Consider the following 9691-nt stretch of genomic DNA (forward strand, 5'->3'; position numbering starts at 1 on the left):
CACATGTTACTAATATAACCAAACATTATAAAATCTACCTTCCATCACATACACATGCTCTTTCATAAAATCCATATTCTTATGCAAACACTTACTTCATCTTTTTCAACCAAGTCATCCATTTCAATATACACTTCATCCAACATATGCATATGAAACAACAATAAACAAGTAGCGAACCCATGACACCCCATAGTGACTGGTTCAAAGTTGCAAAGGCAAGTTCGCGACTTTAGGACGTCTCCCAAGCCTTTGCATTAGCTCCTAACAACTCATACCCGGGTTCATTTTAATTTGACTCTCTACATTCATTAGATTTATTGGTTACAGGTTCCAAAATCGTTGCTCTGATACCACTTTGTAACACCCCCATACACCAAGGTGCCTTACCAGGACCACCCTAGCACATGGAGATGCTACCATCTCGGTTACCCGAGGTATAGTAATCAAAGGAGACCATCAAAAAACGTACTTTAAGAGTGAAAGTTTAATGTGTGTACAACTTAACCAAAACTGAAATATAAAATACAATCGTCTCAAACTGAAACCCAAACTAAAATAAAAATTGTCATAACAAAACAGCGGAAGACTAAAGACTCGAATTAGTGATGACCCGATCCCCAGCTAGATCCCGCGCGTACTCCAAAGAATTACCTGCTAATCAACTGCTCACCATCCCCGAATGGATTACCACAGTTTTCAAAACATTTAAACGGGGTTAGTTACTGAATAAACAAGATAAGTAAACAACAACATCCAATTATACAAACACATTCCTCCAACTCTATCTCATCACCAATCACCTGACTACACACTAAAGTGTGTAGCCCTACCAGAATACCCATCGCAACAGATATTCCACTCCGCCAGTGGGGATCGCAGCCGTACCACCTAAGCCCCGCTCAAAACCATAGAGCGAATAACCCATGTCCATTAATGTGCACATCCTCCTTGTGATGGGACCACAAGGGGCGAATAAAGGGTGTGAAGCCATTCTCAAAAATGACTCCACTCAACCGAGGGTGCACCTCGTGAACCACATACAATTACAACTAAAACCACAACACCAATATAAATATGCCAAATCCAAGTAACGATAACAGTAATCATGCCAGTAAAACAATCATGTCATCTTATACTTATTTACGAAGTCAACTGAGTAGGGAAACCTTACCTGAGACGGAATCACCAACAATCAAATGCAGCGGATCAAAAAGCTTCCTCTACGAAATCACCTCCTATAAACAATAATCATATAATTACAAATCTACCACACAATTACTCCCATAAACCCCCAATCACCCAATTAGGGTTTAACCAGCATTAAGTATTTGACATAAAAACAATATAGAAATCTTATCCAAACGATGATGATCACAAAGGTATGACGATCTCCGAAATCCGACAACCCTAGCCTTGATTTGATAGCAAAGAGAGAAGAGGATTGAACGTCGTTTTGTTTTCTTTTGTGAGAGGTTTAGAAAAGTAAAAGTAAAAGTGATGAGAACTGTCGAAAGAACTTTAAATACCTCTCCACGTTTTACTATCAAACCCGGCCGAAAATATATAAAACACGACTTACTCGATCGAGTAACTAATGTACTCGATCGAGTACCGCCTACTCGATCGAGTTGCACCTACTCGATCGAGTACATACAATACATAATGTACTCCAGAATCCGTCAATGACTTACTCGGCAAAGTAAGTCCTGCTCGATAGAGTACCTAACAGCTCAAATATCTGAGGTATTACAATGAATTAGGTGTACCTTTAAAAAATTTCTTCTTAACTTGGTTAAATGATAACACAAGTAAAGAGCTTTGGAGTACAAGACTTGAGAAACTTACTTGATTATAAGTTCACAAGACAATACAGCAGGTATATGCAACATTATGAATGACTATTGCACAGCACTGGCAGCGAGCTTGATAAACTAAAGTGCAATGATAAAGGAACATAAAAGAAAATAAACAAAGAAGACGATGTTTAAAAAATTGGTTCAGCTCCTACTCTGGAGCCTACGTCCAATTGTTATTTTATTGCTTGTTTAGAAATTTACTCAAACTTAACTAAACCATTACAATGAAAATAACTACTCCAACCAACCTCAGTTGAAACTCAAACTTAAAGCTACTCCGCTTCAAGAGTTTCTAAGTTCTATCTCACAGGTTTACAAAGTCTTTGAATCTCAGTGATTCACTTAAATGAACATGGAGATCACAATTCAATACATAAACACGAGATCATTAAACATACTCTTTATGCAACAGTGAAGCAAACTAATACTTGGAGATTTTATAGCTTTGAAAAACAAATGAAGACTTTTGAAAACAGAAAAACGGTTTTACAAATGATTGAAGAACAAAGCTTTAAATGTTGAAATGATTTGCAAGTGTTTTACAATGAATGCTCTTAAAAGTCTTAGCAATAAATGATGTTAATGCTTCTTATTTATAGTGGAAGAAATTACCTAAGGTGGGTACCTTAGATAATATAATTCCTTAATAAATTAAGTAGCCTTAGATTGATTGCAAGTGTTAGGTGTTGCTTAAGCACATAAAAATCAGAATACTTTACCTCTCTTTTCAGATTTTAAAACTCCAAGACACTTAACATGTGACTCTTTAACAAAATGGCAAAAAACTTTTCTAGCTTTAATCCTTTGACAAAATGACAACTTCAACTTTTCATTTTAGTAAAAAGTAAGATGTACAAATCTAGAGGAGTTGACTTGTTGAATTTGAGCTCTTATATTGCTGAAATTATTTCAAGACTTTGTTTTTCAAATTTCAAACCTTTTAGAATATTGCTTTCGAAAAGATTTGAACACTTAGGAATTTTCAAAAATTCTCCATACGGTAGTACCAGAAACCACAGTGCAACGGTGCAGAACACCGTTGCATTGTTATGTAATCACTTATGCTTAAAAGAGAATGTTTAACTACCTCTCTTACAACATTCATCTTAGGCTAGGGGCTTTCTTGACTTGCCTTCATCTTGATCATCTTTGAGCCTTCTTTGAACAATCATTGGATGCTTCAATTTGCTAAATAATTTAATTAAGAAGCAAACAATTAAACAATAATAAAACTTGGCATCATCAACCTAGCGTGTTCTAACAAAGGAAAAGAGAGGTGGAGGGTGCGTTGCTCTACCGCCTTCCCCGGACGGCTCAAAGGAGATCACAAGCTTCAGCAGGCTAGTTTTTTTCTGTGAGACGGGGCGATCCATTAGGTCCTAGTCTAAATCTGGATCCAAACTCTCGGGTTCGGCAAAGCGGCACGAAAGAGGCGAAAGAGACCGAGAATACCACACCCGGAAGAATGGCATGGAAGAGGCGGAACAAAAGTCAAGCTAGTACGCTAAGCACAATGACACCACCTCGCATGAATACAACATTTGACGGTCAGGTCGACTATGCTATGCCTTCGCCTCCCAACAACATCACCATATGCAAACAACACATGGAATGTACTCACGCAACTTAGACATCAAGTCTAATAAGAAATAGAGCATAAAATGCATGGGAGTTTGACTCAATATGCCAACACAAACAACCATGATTCTAATGACCATTTAAAGCAAAAATGGTATACATGGGTCAAACATTCAAAAATCGTTCAAAAATCGTCATTAAACATGTAAATAAGACATAGTCAAGGTGTTCTTATGTTAAAAAAGTGTTAACATACCCCCTCCTCCATAAGCCATAGAACAAAGGTCTAGAACATAATCAACAAGATAAAGCGAGAAGAGAGAGTCTATAGGTCAACAGTGCAAACTTGGTGAAGTTACACGACCAAGTTCAGCTCGAACGGTCAAGTTTCCACTGTCCCTTCATCTATGGAAGCAACTCGTACACTCAAGTTTTTACGGTCTCTTCCTCTCTGGAAGCAACTTACACGGCCAAGTCCAAGTCGCGCGGTCAAGGTGTATGTGATGTGTGGCCAATTTTCGTAAAATAGTCATATATTCCTTATTTCTTGGTAGTTTCGGGTGCGTAACCTACCTTTAAAACCGTGAGAGGACAGGGTAACCCCTCGAGTTAGAATTAATTCAATATCATGTCTAGAACTCGAGTTATAATCATTTGAAGTTGACCCTTCATGTAGACGATTTCCAAACTTGCAATTTTCATTCCAAGTTTAATGTAACTTGTTTAAACATGTTAATTCTCATCTATCCTCACTAAATACAACATCTTTACACCCAATAATGGTTTATGAGACTCATTAATGCATTGGACATAACCAAACATCAAACAATTACAAGAATCGTCAACAACACAAAACCGCAACGTTACCCAAAATGGCTCCAACTTCAAAGTTGGGACAACATCATCAAATGATCGATATGGTCATAATTTACGCACTTTTAACCCCCTAAACAACCTCATTTTGCATGCCAATCTAGCTAATTATCTTCATTTTCATAGTCATTTGCTTCTTATTTGCTATTCCCTCCCTTTTATGGTAGTTTGTAGCAAATGAGCTAATTGGAGCTGGTTTAGCATGGTTTTGGGCTTAAATGAAGGCAAATTGACTCACTTGATAATTTTCAAGCAAGAGGAGGCAAGGCACAAGGACCCTAAGATTAATAAAACAAGATTTGGGATGGTTTGGATGCTAGCCCCCATACGTTGTTGGTCAACAATGACGAGAGGGAGCCATTATAAGAGGAAATCGCTTGGACCTAAATTAAAAAATGCTTGTTTGGTTCTGAAAATATGATAGATGGAATGACATCGAAAAATCAAGTGGTCTAGACTTTTGAATCGTTCGATTCAAAGTCCGGATGAGAATGACGCCCATTTTACAATCGGAGCCCGTGTTGAGCACCAACTCGCGCGAGTTGTCCTAGAGCTCTCACGAGTTCCCCTGGAGCTCGCAGGAGTTCCTGAGCAGTGATCTCCATTCCAGAATAATCCCCACGAGCTACACTAGGGGTCTTGCAAGGTGACGATTTCTCTTACTGGGCCAACACTTCATTAAGCCTCTAATTAACCCTAATCTTGTAACCCCTATAAATACCCTATTTGTAATAATTATAGACTAGTGCCTTCCTAGTTAGAGGATTATCCTCTCTCTAGATTAGATTAGACTTAATATTTCCCCAATTAATGTAATTTTTCCTTAATTACTCTTTAATTACTTCTAGATCTAGCATTCTTCTTGGATTTCCTTTGGTTTATGCTTGAAAATTAGAGACAAGTCTTCATCTTTATTCAAGATTTCCTTTCTTTTATTGCTCAATTCGTTGGTATTGCTTCTTAATCCCTCTTTAATTTCTTCTTCATCTTTCATTAAGTTGTTTATTACTTGTTTTCTCATCATGCTTAGTTTAGATTATTTGTTTGTTGTTATTGTTTACATCCTTCTTGCTATGATTAGTGAGTAGTGATCTTGTTAAGGTTAGTGGATGATTAAAGGGATGATTAAAGGGTAGAATTTATGCTTGTTGAGTCTTTTAAAATAGATCAATTGTTGTGGTTTCAACTAGTGCATATTAAGTGTTTGATGAAATGCTTGTTTGACAAACTTGTATGAATCTCCATCTATTCAACACTCCTATAAATTCGAGAGCCTTAGGAGTTGTTAGACCATGTGCTATCTTGGTGGGTAGAACAGGTGTACGCGAGAGCTAACCCGACTCGACTTAGGTAGGGTCGTAAGATCGAGAGCCTCGGTCCATAGTCCGACTACAACATTGACCCAATTTAGACTCACATGTGTAGAAACCTTTGATTACTCCTATGAACCCATAACACCCTAGTGCTTTTAATCATTTGTTTATATTTCATACTTCCTATTTTTGCTTTTATTTACATTTCATTAGTTTAGCATTATAAACCCAAAACCCCCAAGCATTTTGGACATTGGCACACATTATAATAAATGGACTTAGAACCCAAAACACACCGTCCTATGGATCGACTCCGACTTACCACTTGCTAGTTGTTTGTTGGATTTATAAATGTGTTTGATGGAGCGTGACGACTAAGCTCTACATAAAAATGGCGTCGTTGCCGGGGACGGTGTTTTGTGATTAAGTTCTTGCTTGTTTGTCTATTTTATTTGTGCTTTTGTCTTGAAAAACTTTATTTCTCAAGATCGTACTAACCTTTTTAGTGTAGATTTCTTGTTCAAGTTTGCTAACAATGATGATGCAAGGCTTCCCACAAGATGTGCCTTTCCATGATAGATCTTTTTGGTACAATTCAATAGGTATATAGGATTCGGGGAGCAATTTCACACATACCCACTCCAAATCTTTAACAATGAAGACCAATACTATACCTCCAACTTTTCATGTCAAAATTCAAATATCCATCTACAACAACAAAGCTTCCAAGACCAAACCTTCCACAATCATTCACTTAACCAATTTTACACCCAACAACAACATGAAAATAATCAAAACCTTCACATGCAAACCTTGGTACTACAAATGCTTCAGGACCAAGAACAATTCTTTGAGCAAGTGCAAAAAAAAAAAAGCAAAGTAAATGATAAGTTGTTAAATGACCTTGTGGGGTATTGGCAAAAGTTGGAGACTCAACTGGAAAGCTTCGAAGAGCCACTTGATGAATAAAGTGATGAAGAGGAAGAGTTTGGAGGACATTATGAAGGTACTCTTGTGACTACCTCACCAACTATACCTCACCAATTCTTAAGCATTGACCACCCTGTATTCCAATGGGTACTCAACTTTGTGAACATTGTCAATGACTGTGAGTATGAAAGTGTAGTATTTGATGAAAAAGATATGAGGTTGAGTAAGCCAAATGCTCCTAGCCAATGCGAATATAAGGGAGTTACTTTTGAAATGGAGCTTGAGTTGGTGGAGAGAGAGCTAATGAAGAGAAGTGAAACTCCTATTTATGATTTATAGGGAGAGAATGATGATGACAAGCCAATGGAGGATGATGAGGAGGAATATGAATCATGCAATGATTCATGGGATGAAGAAAAGATGCAATTAAAAGAAGAATGGAGTTGTGAGATTGCCTTACTTGAGGAGCCCGTTCTTGAGAAGTTTGAGGTGTGCTTCTATGGAGAAGATGAATGCCTCTCTCTCATTGATTATGAAGACCTCATGGCAACTACCTTGGAGCCCATGATTGTTGAAGATGATATTGAGGACCCACTCAAAGAGGTCAAAGTATTGTCAAAAGGGTATTTGGTGGAGGAGCTCAAGAATGAGCCCATGGATGAGCTTACTTTTGAACATTTGGCATCTACAATCCCTACTTCTAAGCTATACCATCATCAAGACTATGAGAATTCTCCCTCTATTCTTGAAGGATTGATAAATTCAAGTGCTATGATCATCATTACATTCAATGGAGACGGGAGAAATTTGAAGCCTCCCGATGACAGGAATTTTAAGCTTGCTAGTTTGGAGAGCTGTAAAGGCTGTGGTGACAAGGCCAAAGTGAAGGGGAGAAAGTTTAATAACAAGCCCTTTGTGGAGGATTGATTATATTCTATTTTAAAGTGGCCAAGGTCCTATTTGTGCTTATTTGAGGCTTATTCACAAGCCTTTGATCGTTGTAAAGAGCATTGAGTGGCATGGACAATGCCAATGAAATTTGTGCCTTGACTTAGTTTGGTGGAGTCCTACCTTAAACCACCATTTGTAATATACTCTATCCCTTGAACATGTAGTTTATTTGCATCTTACATTGCATTTGCACTTGCATTAAGTATAGTTGCATCTAGAATCATTTTGTTACTTGCAACCAAACCTTCTCTCTTTTTGCATGGGAAACAATCTTATATATATATATATATATATATATATATATATATATATATATATATATATATATATATATATATATAACTGGGTTGAAGCCTTGTGGATGCGCCACGTGTCGACCCAGCCTTAAATACAAACATTTATTTCAATTAAATCAATTAATAAATGTTGTATAAATTTCAGCACCAAATTAACTACGTTTTCACATATATTGTTTATCTATATAACATTAAACAAGTACGGTGCTTTAATTTATTTTTCGAGAAAAAATATTTTGAGAATAATGTATAAATTCAAACAATTAAATTTATCGTGAAAAATGTTTTCATATAAATATAATCTTTTTTAAATACTTAAATATTATCACTCGATAATTTAAATGTATAGTCTCAAAATAATAGAAATTTAATCTCCAAGACACATATAATGTGCGGCTACATACAATTGTATATTTTCAAGACATACGTACAAAATACAAGGAAATATTACGTTCAATGGATAGTACAAAATACAAGGAAAGATTATGTTCAATGGATAGACTCTAAATTCTTCATTCTGATTTTCGGAGCATTGAAAAGGTCTTAAATTTCGATGCGTTGAAGAGGACATTATTAATTACTGCTATATAAATTGCACTTATTCAGTGTTAATTACTTGGTTTTAACACATACGGAGTACCTTCATAATGGATGCATCACATAAATATGGGATCTTTCCCTCACACCTTCACTACGTTTTTTATTTAGTCTACATACATTTACAAGAAAACTTGCAAAACAAATTGAGAAATAAGTACGGAGTAAGCTTTTCAATTGCTATATATACAATAGTAATACACTTGATTTGAAGTTGTGCTTTCAAAAGAAGTGATCTACTATTCTACTTGAAACTTGAAAGTTTAGCCGTTAAGATGCGTGGAAGTTGAGTTAGTTCAGCTGTCAATCATTCAAATTGTGAAATGTTAAGTTTGAATGAGTTCAAATACGTGGAGTGTTTATTTGCAAATCCTTAATCGGGCCAAGAAACCGGCTTCGCTATTAGAAAAGGTGCTTCAAAGTAGTGTCTACCATGCTACCTTATTATTAGATCATCCAAGTGATCAAATAGCTTACTCATATCTCGTATTTATTATGATAATTACTGTAAATCTAAATTCATTATATGGTCTATGAAGTATATGCTTATTAATTTGTTTACTCATTATAGGTATAACCTATTATAATAGTACTTGGAAATCAGAAGACCCCAAAACAGAAAAGGGATTGGTAATTGTGTTAATTTTCAACATTTTTAATATTGAATGTAATAAAAGTGAAGTGAGGAATCACATGACAGAAAGAAATACGGAAGTCTAAATTAAATATAAATTTTGTTTATCTTAGAGGGGGAGATAAGTTCTAGAAATTTTATATAGTGCTCAAGCATGCATGAAAATTTTACTACGTACTCCATTAGATACAAAAACGAACATAAATAAGTTTAACCCACCTCCAAGATTAAAACTCACACATGATGACATTAGTACCGAATATAGGATAAACAAAAGCCCTACTTTAATAGCTAATAAACTGAAGAACCCAACAACTTAAGTACGAAATACTCCCCCTACTCCGGTCGTTTATTTACTTTTACTTTTGGTACAGGGAAAGAAAAAAAAAATTATTGGATGACAATTGGACAATAATAGACGTAGAAGATCAAATTACCCATTAGAAACATTCATAATAATAAATTGAAGTACGCTTATTATAAAAAGTACTCCCTCTAATCTAATTCTTTGGTTACATCTACTACTTGTAGGTCAAAATTTATAAACTTTGACCGTAAATAGAGTGAAAAGCATAAAATTTTGGAAGTTAAAATTATTATATTTAGATTTGTTATGAAAAAATCTTTCATAAAATTATACTTTTTTTGTACAAAGAAGTT

This window comes from Silene latifolia, chromosome X, assembly GCF_048544455.1.
Source record: "Silene latifolia isolate original U9 population chromosome X, ASM4854445v1, whole genome shotgun sequence".
NCBI lineage: Eukaryota > Viridiplantae > Streptophyta > Magnoliopsida > Caryophyllales > Caryophyllaceae > Silene > Silene latifolia.